At 38.9% G+C, this 13,413-nt stretch overlaps 1 protein-coding gene across 1 annotated transcript in view; it reads right to left on the bottom strand.

Annotated features, from left to right (window-relative positions):
• DEX1 (defective in exine formation protein (DEX1)) overlaps window positions 1-13,413 on the bottom strand; it is a 320,259-nt gene that overhangs the window by 257,099 nt on the left and 49,747 nt on the right. The gene's annotated exons all lie outside the window — the stretch shown is intronic.

Here is a 13,413-nt window from a genome sequence, read left to right as displayed (position 1 = left end):
CTAGTCAATAATTAGGTAGAAGCACACTAAAATTAGCGTTTTTTTAAATAACCATAAACTAAGTAACCACATGCACAGCAGCAAATTTACTCATCAAAAGATAATGGGATTTAGCTTAATCTCTCTACCACTGGACAATGATTCTTACTTAGATGTACTAAGCATACATTTGCATAACAATCTAGGAAAGGTGATCTTAGAATTACTGCCAAAACATTAAATCTCTTTTAGCAGCCTTAGGTCACATTGCCACAGCCATGTCAAATACTACATCTGGTCCACTATTATAAACTTCTACTTTAACATGATCGTCTATGAGATCCAGCCTAACCACAATATACCCTTGGCTACCTTGCAGTGTTCAATAACGTAAATTTGATTATATATCAATCCATTGATCTGGAGCTTCTAACTGCATTTTCTAAGGGAACAAAGAAAATCAATCCACAAATATGAATCTCGTAAAGTCACTTTACAATGAATCATGAAAAGGGGGTCAATACGGTTGTAGTTAAGCACTGTAGAAAGTGGTGTGTCAGACCAGGAACCAATGTTCAATTCCCCCAAAGGCAAGAATAAGTGGTGGAGGCTTGATGCAAGTTGGTGGGTGATCGTGCCAGAACATTAACCCACTTTTGCAGCAGCTTAGTACATACTACAAGGAAAGTGCTTGTGATCTAAGTTCCATGATACAGGGAAACAGAAAAGAATATCCGAAGCAGGAACACGCTGGAAATGTGACCCCCCAAAAATTAATAAACGGGGAAACACACACACACACACACACACTATATATATATATATGTTGCACGACTCGTACTCGTGTAAGACTCGTTTGGCTATTGACTCATATAAGACTCGGAAACGACCCCATATAAAACTTGTATAAGACTCGTCAAAATGCAAAAAAAAAAAAAAAAAAAAAAAAAAAAAAAAAAAAAAAAAAAAAAAAAAAAAAAAAAAACTTAAAATAAGGTAACTTTTAAGCACAAAAAAGAAACTAATGACAATTCCAATCCTTATAAGTTATAAAAACCACAATATATGCAATAATTCATAACATCATCTCATATCTATAAAAGTACAACATAACATATTCAATTTTTGTAAGCAAAACATTTAGACACTGAATAAGAAAAGGAATCATGATTCCATTATTTAAATAAAAACGGTCAGCAAGTTCAAAATTCAAATACATGTCATAAATGATAAATGATTGTCTCATCACAATCTTGAGTCTCATCACTCATAGACGACCAAGCCTACAATAAGCCCTCATGGAGCTAATGCTAACATCGAAAGGCTGAAGCAACTGTGAGGGAGGTGTATTTGGAGTCTCCATTTGAGATGGAAAACTAGAGAGATCCTCAGTTTCTTCATCAAGCCAACTAAAATCAAGGGAGTCCTCCTCCACAACCCAATCAGACTTTAAATTGGTTGCACTTGTTTTGTGAGCATTCAAAGGTTGTAGTAGATGAAAACCAACTTCTCCAACCTCTCATGCCCCAACCTGTTTCTCTTTTTGTTGTGGATGTGCTCAAACACTGACCAATTGCACTCACAAGAAGAAGCATTGAAGGGTTGACTCAGAACTCTGATGGCGAATTCTTGTAATTGTGGTGCCTTAGCGCCACAATCTATCCGCCAATGAGTTGTAAAAAAATAACAACAAAGATTATCAGTTTGCAATGCCAAACATATAAAAGATAACTAGCAAAATTACAAGCTAAGTTCTAACAATTTGCACTTACAAGGCATTTTCTTGTCCTTGAGACGTTGACTTGAGCTGAATCCAAACATGTCAGATGTTTCCTTGTACATATCTCGTTGTATGTTAATTTTGTTTTGAATATCTTGATTCGGAAACATCTTCTCAATGCATATCATGACACCTCTCATCACCCCGAGATCTCTTTGAATGTTAGACCCCTCATTATAGAATAAGATCGGAAGCCCAAAAAAATTGCAAATTAAAACAAAATTGAATACCAGAAAAACTTAAATTGAATACAAAAAATTAAAAAAATATATATGGAAAACATTCAAACAAGGTTCATGAAACCTACCTGAAGCTGGGTTTGAACTGATGAAGCCTCCTTTAGCCTCCTCCGAGAGCTTCTTCACTATGCAATGGAGTCACTCAACACTCATAGAAATGAGCCAAACACTCAAATGACAAGTGAATGACAAATGGAAGGGAGAGAGTTGTTTATAAAGCATTTTGTTGCCTCCAATTTCCCTTTTCCTCCAACTCATTTCCAAAAAGAAAAGAAAAATCAAAAAAATATTTGCAATCTGAGGTTCGGCGGGTCTTATAGGGGTCTGATGCAAGTCTTATGCCAAAATCGAGGGTCTTATATGAGTACACGGGTTTAATGCGAGTTTGACCGAGTAAAGGTCTTAAGCACAAGTTCTATGCGAGTGTCTCGGCTCGCTATAGAACCCGCCAAGATCCGCGGGTGCTCGCGGGTCTTATGCGAGTGGTGCTCCACTGATATATATGTGTGTGTGTGTGTGTGTGTGTGTTTCTCTTTTAAACGTTCTTGGGCCTTGACACTAAAAAAAATACATAAAATAATTATTTTTAAGATTTGGAACTGTTAGTGTCAGTCTTTCCAGCCTTCCTCCAGTGATCAAATATGCTCTTACAAAGTGATTTTGAAGTGTCAAGGTCAAATTTTGTCATTTCAGTGAGTCTTCAAGCAAAATTTGGTCACTAGGCATTAGGTCTAGGGTTTGCTTTCACACTTTTCAAAGTTGTCCAAATGTCAGTCCATGTCATCATTCAGCTGAGCCTATCATCATTCAGAGGGTTGCTATCATCATATTAGGTTCCATTGAGTCATTGTGCACCTTGTTCATGCTTCAGTTGCGCCCAGGCAAGGTCATTTCCCTCTCCTAGGGTTTTGAAGCCAATTTTTCTTGGACGGTCAAATCATGGGCAAAACTTGTATCTTGATGTTCATACACCTTCCCCTATCCTTAAAGTAGCTTACCAAACACTTCCCATCCCTTAGATCCGCCAAATTCCCCATTTTTGCACAAACCCTAGTTTCTAGCTACAACTTGGCAATTTTCTAGGTTTGGCCTGTGTTTTGCCCTTTTGGACCCCTTCCCCTCGCTCAATCTCTGAGATTCCACTTTCCCCTGCTTCCTAACATCCCTCCCCACTCCCAAAAATTTCCCCAAGAATTTAGAAGCCCCCTATCCCCTTCATTTCGCTCCATTTCGACAAAATTCCTTGTTTCACATATCGGGACAAGTCGCACTCAAATGATGTTCCAGAGCAATAAAAGATGAATTTTGGAAAATTGAGAGAGGTTTTTGTCCACAACATGCCAAAAAAGAAAAACCTCCTTCAGTTTTTGCACAGGTGTCATGGTTTCAAAGAAATGTCAAAATTACAATCGCCGGATCCAAGGAGGTTGGCCAAAGCACAAAAACGAAGGAAAACGCCCGATCCACTCCAAATTTTGGCCAAAGCCTCTTTGACTGAGCATGATACTTGATTGGGGACTCCCAGCCCAAATTTCAAGAAATTTGGAGAAAATTTTGTCATTTGTGAATTTTTTATGCCAAACACAGGTTTTCTCCATTAACGGATCTCACCCCCCGCGCGACCCTTCATCATGGCAACTCCATTTTGCAAAAACTCAGCATTTCCAGACTTGTCATGAGAAGTTACATATGCTCATCAATGGACTTGAGATTTTATGAAGTTTTAGGCCTCCAGAAAGTCAAAAAACAAGCAAAAAATGACTTTCTGCCACATTTTTGAGTTGCAGAAAGCAGTCTTGGGAGATTGCAATTTTGGAGGGGCAAATGACCACCAAATTCAGAAATTCCAGTTGGGTTGGAAAGTAGACTCACAGACCTTTCCAACAAGCCTACTCTTGCCCAATTTGGACACCTGCAAGTGCCCCAAAAGTGGCTCCAAAGGCGCGCGACCCGTCAGGCAGATTTTTCCAAAATGCACTGTACAGCTCAGAAAAACGCAGTTTGACCCAGTTTGACTTTTTGGGGTGAATTATGATTCTCTTTGATGTAATTATTGTACTTTTAAGACACTTTTACTCTTATGTAACACTTCTAGAAGATTCATTCATGAAAAGGGTAAATATTAAATGAATGAATTGGTTTCCTAGCTTATAGAGGCAAGTTGTTTTGACTGCCTAGTTTGTAGTGCTTAGTTTAGAAGTGGTTGAAACAGCTCCTAGGATAGTGAGCTCGACCCATGGAGGCAGGGAAAGAGGTTAAATCATCTATATTATGTACTTTCTTGCTCATTTTCATGGTTGGACTCTTGAGGGAGAAGCTATCATTGTATTATTCACTGTATCTCTGCAATTTTTGGCTAAGGAAGACCAGGGTTTTGCAATCCTCTTTGGGATTCTTGTGGACTCATGTGTTGATGGTGTGTTTCTCAATGTACTTGTAAGTGTGTTATGTGACTCATTTCCTTTCTTTTACTTCTGCACATTAAACAAATGAAGTGTCAAAGTAAGAATTCATGCCTGCCATGCTCTGCTTTTAAGTTTGTTTAATTTCAATGTTTTCTACTGTCTAAAGAGAATTCAAAGTTATTGTTTGCTCTCTTTAGCTCTTCACCTTTCATTCCTGACCATACACCTCAATCAAAGGCATCAATACTGTCTCCTACCTCGCCCCAAAAAACCCCCTGCAGAAACTGTGTCCAATCCCCGCACCCAAAATTGCCCTCTCCTCAATTTGCCACCAAAAACCCAAAAAACCCCAAATCAAACTCTTTGATCAGTTTACTAGCCTAATATCAGTGTTACCTTATTGGTCATCTCATCTATTGAAGATTTTACCGAGATAGACCGGAGAGAGCCTTCTCCTGCCCCGTAGGGTTAGCTACGAGGCTAAATGGTTTGATGTTGCCTTGAGGTTTACCTTTCTCAGCCTGAGGTGAAATTTCAAGCGCTAACATACTGGCAACCATACTGGGGAGAACAAACTTGTCTGTTGATTGATGTGTGTGTTTCATAAGTCTTAGACGGAGCCTGAAGTTACGCCAGGTAGCCTTCGAAACGCTTTTGCTTTGCATAAGCGGAAGTAGATAAACGCTGCTTCAGTCAATCTCCGTGAGCTTGTGAATACAGCACTTCATTTGCATTTCACCCTAGTACATGTATCAAGTTCAGATCTGATTGTTGATGGTGGACAACGATCAGACACTGACAAGGCTGAAATCATTCACTGGCGACTCCTTCACTGAAAACTCCAGAGATCAATGCTTCATGGTGACTTCACTGCAGAGAGATCAGTAGCTTTGAGCTTTTCAAGATGGATCGGATTGAAAGAAGATATGCTCCCTTGAGCCGAGATCACATCCCTGGTTTTCCAAAAAAAATTCCAAAGGTAGATTGGTCAAGGAATTTGCCTATATTTAATGATGATGGTAAGAAGGATGCTGCTCTTCATCTAGTTAGATTTCATATGCATATTCGCAAGTTGAAGCTTGATTTTCCTGAAGATTGCTTGATGAAGATATTCTTGGCCACTCTAGAAGGTAAAGCCCAATCATGGTATGAAAGCTTGCCGCCTGCTTGTATTTACTGTTTAAAGGATTTTCATGCTATGTTCATTGAACGATATAAGGACTCTTATCCATCATTAAATTTAGTTCAAGATTGTTGCAAGCATGCCTATAGTTTTATTGAAAGCCTTGAGAAGTTTTATGAAGATGATAATTTCATGGATGAAGAGATCATGGAATCCCTGTATGAAAAGCCGTTTCAGCAGCACATAGAAATCTTAGAGGATACTTGTCAAGATCAGCAGGTTGAAGATGTCCATATGGCTATAATTGATGAAAGAGAAGAGCTTGTTTCAGATCTGCCCACAGAAGAAGACAGCGTGCAGGGTAGCCAAGATTCAATTTTAGAATGTAATGCAGTCAACTCAGCTATTTCAGATCAAAATTCAAATCATGGTGACCAAGAATACCTTGTGTTGAATCCTATAAAGAAGAACTCAACTGTTGAGATCAGCTGGCATGAAGAAAACGAAGTTACAAATCTAAGTGCTCCCACCTCACCGGAACTAGATCTTCATGAGATGTCATTCAGTCAGCTCATGAACAACAAGGTGAGATCTTTGCCCAAGCAAGTGAAAAAGTTTTTCTGCATGAATTTGTGGTAGACGATATAAATGATCATCTTGTGCTTCAAGGACCATCTGAAGTTTCTTCTCTTATGATTGATGAATGTAATAAGGAACATGATAACCTGGCCCTCATGTCATATACAAATGACCTACAGCACATTCACACCACAGAAGATCAAAACATGCAGGATCACCTTTCAGATTCTTCATATGTCTCATGTGTTGAAATGTTTCAAGAGGAGATCTGCTCATCTACTTGTTCAGAATTTTTTGAAGCCCATGAGCATACTTTTACTGAAGCACATGATGAAGGCAGATCAGAATTTGAAGCAAAAGACACCTTGTTCTTTCAGCAGGAGGTAGCAATGTCAAGTCATCATGTTTTTCAGGATCCTTTAGCAAGTTTGTTACAGTCAGCAGTGAAAGTGATTATTGCAGTGTTCAGTGATGAAGGAGATCATGGTCAGCGATGTTTTTGGATGCCTAGTTATCAGTTTGTATTGTTGACCAGAAGATCTGATAAGAAGAATCAATCAAGAAGGCATCTGCTTGATTGGTTGCATTGGCATTTTGATATAGTTTGATGTATATTGTCTTGTAAGAAACACAGGTGGTTGTCATCATGATTTCAAATCTTGATGGACTGCTGCCCGTCAATAAGCTTTGTAAGTTCTTGTTTTAGTTAAGTCAGTCATGAGTCATTTGTGAGTCAGTTTTCCGTCATGTAGGTTTCATAATTGAGTCGGCTTGAATCAAGTTTCAGTCAATAAATGTGTCAAAGGTTTTGTGTTCTCCGTTCAAAATAATGACTCCATTGCCCAATGATTGTAAGGCACTGGTCTGCTCTCCCAGAGGTCTAAGGTTCTTGGCACCTCCAAGGAGCTACCATCCCCATTGGAGCCAATGTTAGTGTCAGTCTTTCCAGCTTTCCTCCAGTGATCAAATATGCTCTTACAAAGTGATTTTGAAGTGTCAAGGTCAAATTTTGTCATTTCAGTGAGTCTTCAAGCAAAATTTGGTCACTAGGCATTAGGTCTAGGATTTGATTTCACACTTTTCAAAGTTGTCCAAATGTCAGTCCATGTCATCATTCAGCTGAGCCTATCATCATTCAGAGGGTTGCTATCATCATATTAGGTTCCATTGAGTCATTGTGCACCTTGTTCATGCTTCAGTTGCGCCCAGGCAAGGTCATTTCCCTCTCCTAGGGTTTTGAAGCCAATTTTTCTTGGACGGTCAAATCATCGGCAAAACTTGTATCTTGATGTTCATACACCTTCCTCTATCCTTAAAGTAGCTTACCAAACACTTCCCATCCCTTAGATCCGCCAAATTCCCCATTTTTGCACAAACCCTAGTTTCTAGCTACAACCTGGCAATTTTCTAGGTTTGGCCTGTATTTTGCCCTTTTGGACCCCTTCCCCTCGCTCAATCTCTGAGATTCCACTTTCCCCTGCTTCCTAACATCCCTCCCCACCCCCAAAAATTTCCCCAAGAATTTAGAAGCCCCCTATCCCCTTCATTTCGCTCCATTTCGACAAAATTCCTTGTTTCACACATCGGGACAAGTTGCACTCAAATGATGTTCCAGAGCAATAAAAGATGAATTTTGGAAAACTGAGAGAGGTTTTTGTCCACAACATGCCAAAAAAGAAAAACCTCCTTCAGTTTTTGCACAGGTGTCATGGTTTCAGAGAAATGTCAAAATTACAATCGCCGGATCCAAGGAGGTTGGCCAAAGCACAAAAACGAAGGAAAACGCCCGATCCACTCCAAATTTTGGCCAAAGCCTCTTTGACTGAGCATGATACTTGATTGGGGACTCCCAGCCCAAATTTCAATAAATTTGGAGAAAATTTTGTCATTTGTGAATTTTTTATGCCAAACACAGGTTTTCTCCATTAACGGGTCTCACCCCCCGCGCGACCCTTCATCATGGCAACTCCATTTTGCAAAAACTCAGCATTTCCAGACTTGTCATGAGAAGTTACATATGCTCATCAATGGACTTGAGATTTTATGAAGTTTTAGGCCTCCAAAAAGTCAAAAAACAAGCAAAAAATGACTTTTTGCCACATTTTTGAGTTGCAGAAAGCAGTCTTGGGAGATTGCAATTTTGGAGGGGCAAATGACCACCAAATTCAGAAATTCCAGTTGGATTGGAAAGTAGACTCACAGACCTTTCCAACAAGCCTACTCTTGCCCAATTTGGACACCTGCAAGTGCCCCAAAAGTGGCTCCAAAGGCGCGCGACCCGTCAGGCAGGGGCGCGCGACCCGTCAGGCAGATTTTTCCAAAATGCACTGTACAGCTCAGAAAAACGCAGTTTGACCCAGTTTGACTTTTTGGGGTGAATTATAATACTCTTTGATGTAATTATTGTACTTTTAAGACACTTTTACTCTTATGTAACACTTCTAGAAGATTCATTCATGAAAAGGGTAAATATTAAATGAATGAATTGGTTTCCTAGCTTATAGAGGCAAGTTGTTTTGACTGCCTAGTTTGTAGTGCTTAGTTTAGAAGTGGTTGAAACAGCTCGTAGGATAGTGAGCTCGACCCATGGAGGCAGGGAAAGAGGTTAGATCATCTATATTATGTACTTTCTTGCTCATTTTCATGGTTGGACTCTTGAGGGAGAAGCTATCATTGTATTATTCACTGTATCTCTGCAATTTTTGGCTAAGGAAGACCAGGGTTTTGCAATCCTCTTTGGGATTTTTGTGGACTCATGTGTTGATGGTGTGTTTCTCAATGTACTTGTAAGTGTGTTATGTGACTCATTTCTTTTCTTTTACTTCTGCACATTAAACAAATGAAGTGTTAAAGTAAGAATTCATGCCTGCCATGCTCTGCTTTTAAGTTTGTTTAATTTCAATGTTTTCTACTGTCTAAAGAGAATTCAAAGTTATTGTTTGCTCTCTTTAGCTCTTCACCTTTCATTCCTGACCATCCACCTCAATCAAAGGCATCAATACTGTCTCCTACCTCGCCCCAAAGAACCCCCTGCAGAAACTGTGTCCAATCCCCGCACCCAAAATTGCCCTCTCCTCAATTTGCCACCAAAAACCCAAAAAACCCCAAATCAAACACTTTGATCAGTTTACTAGCCTAATATCGGTGTTACCTTATTGGTCATCTCATCTATTGAAGATTTTACCGAGATAGACCGGAGAGAGCCTTCTCCTGCCCCGTAGGGCTAGCTACGAGGCTAAATGGTTTGATGTTGCCTTGAGGTTTACCTTTCTCAGCCTGAGGTGAAATTTCAAGCACTAACAGGAACCATGATTCCAACCATTAAAGACAAAATATACAAAGTTTGTTCATCTATATACCATGTAAGGGTGAATATATCAAAATGGCAGCAAGTGCAATACATACCAACAACAAAATGCATAATCAATGAGGCTCTAAATGGCCTCTAGAGTCCAAAAACGATGCTACAAGCTACTAGCCTACTACAAATCCTAGATCAACATGATCACTCGTCAAACGTGTCACTGCTACTAAACATGTGATCATCAACAGGAGCTATATAAACATCATCCGACTCAAAGTTTAAGAACTCCTCTATTAGGTCCATATACTACTCATGTAGCCCCTTATTGTTATTAGTTCAACCCCCTTATTGTATTGTTGTGCCCATGTAGTCTCCATATTGTTATTATTGTACACCATAGAAGCCCACTATTGTTATTGTTGTGCCTCTTACATTATTATTGTTATGACGGCTCTGATTATATGGTGACCCCTTAGACTCTTATATATAGAGAGGAGGTCTTGTCATTTGTATCATGGAAGAATTGTTCATTTGTGTAATGTAAAGGAGGTTGCCCCCTCGAAGAGACTTATTTTGAAGTCGTTGATCTATCTCTTCTTCTATTTTGTGAGTTGGTTTCTTAACATTTGGTATCAGAACTTTGGATTCTAGGGTTTCGCTGCTTCAAACAGGTCATCCTGGAATGTTCGCTATAACCTTTTTTTCTACGAAGCTTCAGAAGTTGAAATTAAAACCCATTTGAGCCGAAATCTTGCTGAAACTTGTGTACGAATTTGATACCTTGTCTCACTATATTTTCAAAGATATGGTCCAAGGAAGTTAGGGTTTTTGCAGGCTCCCTTATTTCGTCTCAAACAGGTGACCTTGGGAAAATCATCATAACTTTCTCTCTCAGCATCAGATTGAAATTTCGTAAGAAGTGACAGAAAGAGGACGAACTGTAATTTGTTGTGTATCATTTTCAGGGCCAAAGGTCGAAACAGTGACACGTGGCACTTCGTACAAGTTCGCTCTATTGAACCAGTCTATAATCAAGTTATCATGGGAGATTTCACATAACTCTTTCTTGGAGAATCCAATCTCAATCAGACTTGTGGGGTTGGAAAGAGGACTCAGAGGGCTACCACAAGACGAAATTTCAGAACTTGGAGATCCGAAATTGCAGAGTTACAATCGTTTTAATATCGAGATCCTAAAAGCAAGAAAAAGAATGACTCGAATCGAGAAAATATAAACACCTAATAAGCAAAATTGTATGGATGATTTGAAGAATTTGATCGAAGCTAAGATAAATGACTTTATCTATGGCATGGAAGCTAAGATCGATGGTATAGAATCAAAATCAAAAGGAAACATGGAAGATTTGAAGAAAGACGGGGAAAATTTGAAGGAAGGTTGGACAAAGTTGATACAAGAAAGGCTTCCTAATGACGAAAAGGTAGATATGAGGAAGTTTGATGGCAAGGATCCGGTAGCTTGGATACTACAGATGGAGCAATATTTTCATCTACATGATGTGCAAAACGCACAAAAGGTACGTATTGCATCTTTATATTTAGAACCAAATCAATTTGTATGGTATAGAGGACTTTGTTCTCGTAAACAACTTGTCACCTGGTCAATTTTCAAGTAGGAAATGATAGCACATTATGAGGATACAAAGAGCAACACCTTCTTTAGCCAATTGATAAATCTCAAACAAAAGGGTTCAATGGAAAAGCACATTGAGAACATCGAAAAATTGAATATAAGGGTAAATGATATTCCAGAGAAGCATAGGATTCAAGTCTTTATAGGGACTTTAAAGGATAACATCCAACATGAGGTTTGCCTTTGGGAACCTGATTCATTGGAGAAGGCATTCAAGTTGGCAAGAAAAATGGAAGCAAAATTATGGCAAAAAGGAAGTCGACCACTCATAACTAAAAAGATGGAAGTATTGTTGTTCTTAGCCTCCCACAACCTACAAGGTTGACACCACAACAATTGGAAGAAAAAAGAGCAAAAGGGTTTTGTTACAGTTGTGATAGCAAATACACTAAAGGTCATAAGTTTGCTGAGAAGAACTTATATTACATAGATTGTGAAGAGGAGGAAAAAAAGGATCAAGAAACGTCAAAAGAAGAAGAAATGAAACCAACCCCAGACAAAAAAGAAATGAATCTGACCATATCTTGTAATGCATTGGCAAGAATTACCACCCCTCACACTCTCAAGATAGGACATATCAAGAAAAAAAAAAGTTCAAACAGTGAAAGATCACATCGAGCATCAACAACAAGTTCTCCAACTTTTAAAGGATAACCTCACTTTGGCGCAGAATCAAATGAAACAACAGGAAGATCAACATCGCAGCGAAAGAAGTTTTGATGTAGGCGACTATGTATTTTTACATCTACAACCATACAAACAAATGTCCCTCAAGCAAGCTAAGAAGGATGATAAATTATCACCAAAGTACTATGGTCCTTACAAGGTGTTGCAAAAGATTAGTACTATGGCATACAAATTGGAGCTTCCTACATCTTCCCGAGTGCACACAGTTTTCCATGTTTCATGCTTAAAGAAGGTTATAGGTGACAAGCTCCAATTTCAAACAATATTGTTGGAACTTGACGAAGAAGGAAAAATCATATTGGAAACTGAAGCAGTCATGGAAATAAGAACTCGACAGCCATGAAATCAATCAATTTCAAAGTTCTTCATCAAGTGGAAGAACTTAACCGCTGAAAATTCTGCATGAGAGGATGATAATTTTATACAAAAGCATCCAAAACTATTCAAGCATTGAGGACAACACTTTTTTGAAGGATAGGGGCATGTTAAGTCCCTATACTACTAGTGTAGCCCCCTACTGTTATTAGTGCAACCCCCTTATTGTATTGTTGTGCCCATGTAGACCCCATATTGTTATTCTTGTGCCCCATAGAAGCCCACTATTGTTATTGTTGTGCCCTTACATTATTATTGTTATGTCAGCTCCGATTATATTGACCCCTTACACTCCTAGATATAGAAAGGAGGTCTTGTCATTTCTATCATGGAAAAATTGTTCATTTGTGTACTGTAAAGGAGGTTGCCCCCTCGAAAAGGCTTATTTTGAAGTCGTTGATCTATCTCTTCTATTTTGTGAGTTGGTTTCTTAACATCCTCAGACTTCTCAAGGACATCTACAACCTCAGTGGCTAGATAACCGGATTCGTCCTATAGGCCCCATGAATCCCGAATCCATCATGTCCAACACGATTCTCTCGAGATTCGTGTCCAAAAACCATGATACGTCGTGTCCTATTTTGACACGTCGAATCCGACACTGTGTCACGATTTTGGCAGCATGTACTATTTTCCAGGACTCATTAGGCGGCAAAAGTGACCTGCACGGGTATGAAAAGGCTGCATTTGGTCATTACAGCCACGCATATTTTCATTTGGCAAGCGTTTTGGCAGCTTAATGATCAAGTCTAGGCCCTAGTATTGATATGCTATTCATGGTAATGTTAAATTCTTAAAGTAAAAGTGACATTCTCCTTAATCTTCATTGTCACTTTTATTTAAATTTTTAACATTACCATGAAATGATTCAGGATGTTTGAGAGTGGTTCCAGCCTCATTGGATTTCATATGGAGGAAGTAGAATTTTAGATTTCATTCAAAATCCAGCAGACTTATCAGTTTTTCAGGATTTTATGATTGGGGGATTGCAATGTTTCCATTGAATTTTGTCATGTATTAGGGTATGGAACTCATATTTAATCAAGAGCACCAATCCCTCTATGTACCTTGATGTTAGTGACATTGGTTGTCGAACTCCTGTATCATGACCCTCCTAAAAATGTACGCATCACTCAAACAAAATCTTGACTTGACATGTTATGCTTGTTCTATCTTATGTTAGTGCTTAAAGGGTGATATTAATGACAAAGATCCTTATACAGATACAGAGGTAATGACAAAGATACCTCTGGATATTAATGCTTAGAGGGTGATATTAATGACAAAGATCC

The sequence above is a fragment of the Pinus tabuliformis genome, chromosome 9, assembly GCF_031772625.1.
Source record: "Pinus tabuliformis cultivar Carrire ecotype Pingquan chromosome 9, CPIR1, whole genome shotgun sequence".
In the NCBI taxonomy this organism is placed as follows: domain Eukaryota; kingdom Viridiplantae; phylum Streptophyta; class Pinopsida; order Pinales; family Pinaceae; genus Pinus; species Pinus tabuliformis.
The sequence above is the reverse complement of the archived record's forward strand: the minus strand, read 5'-3'. Positions and strand labels throughout refer to the sequence as shown.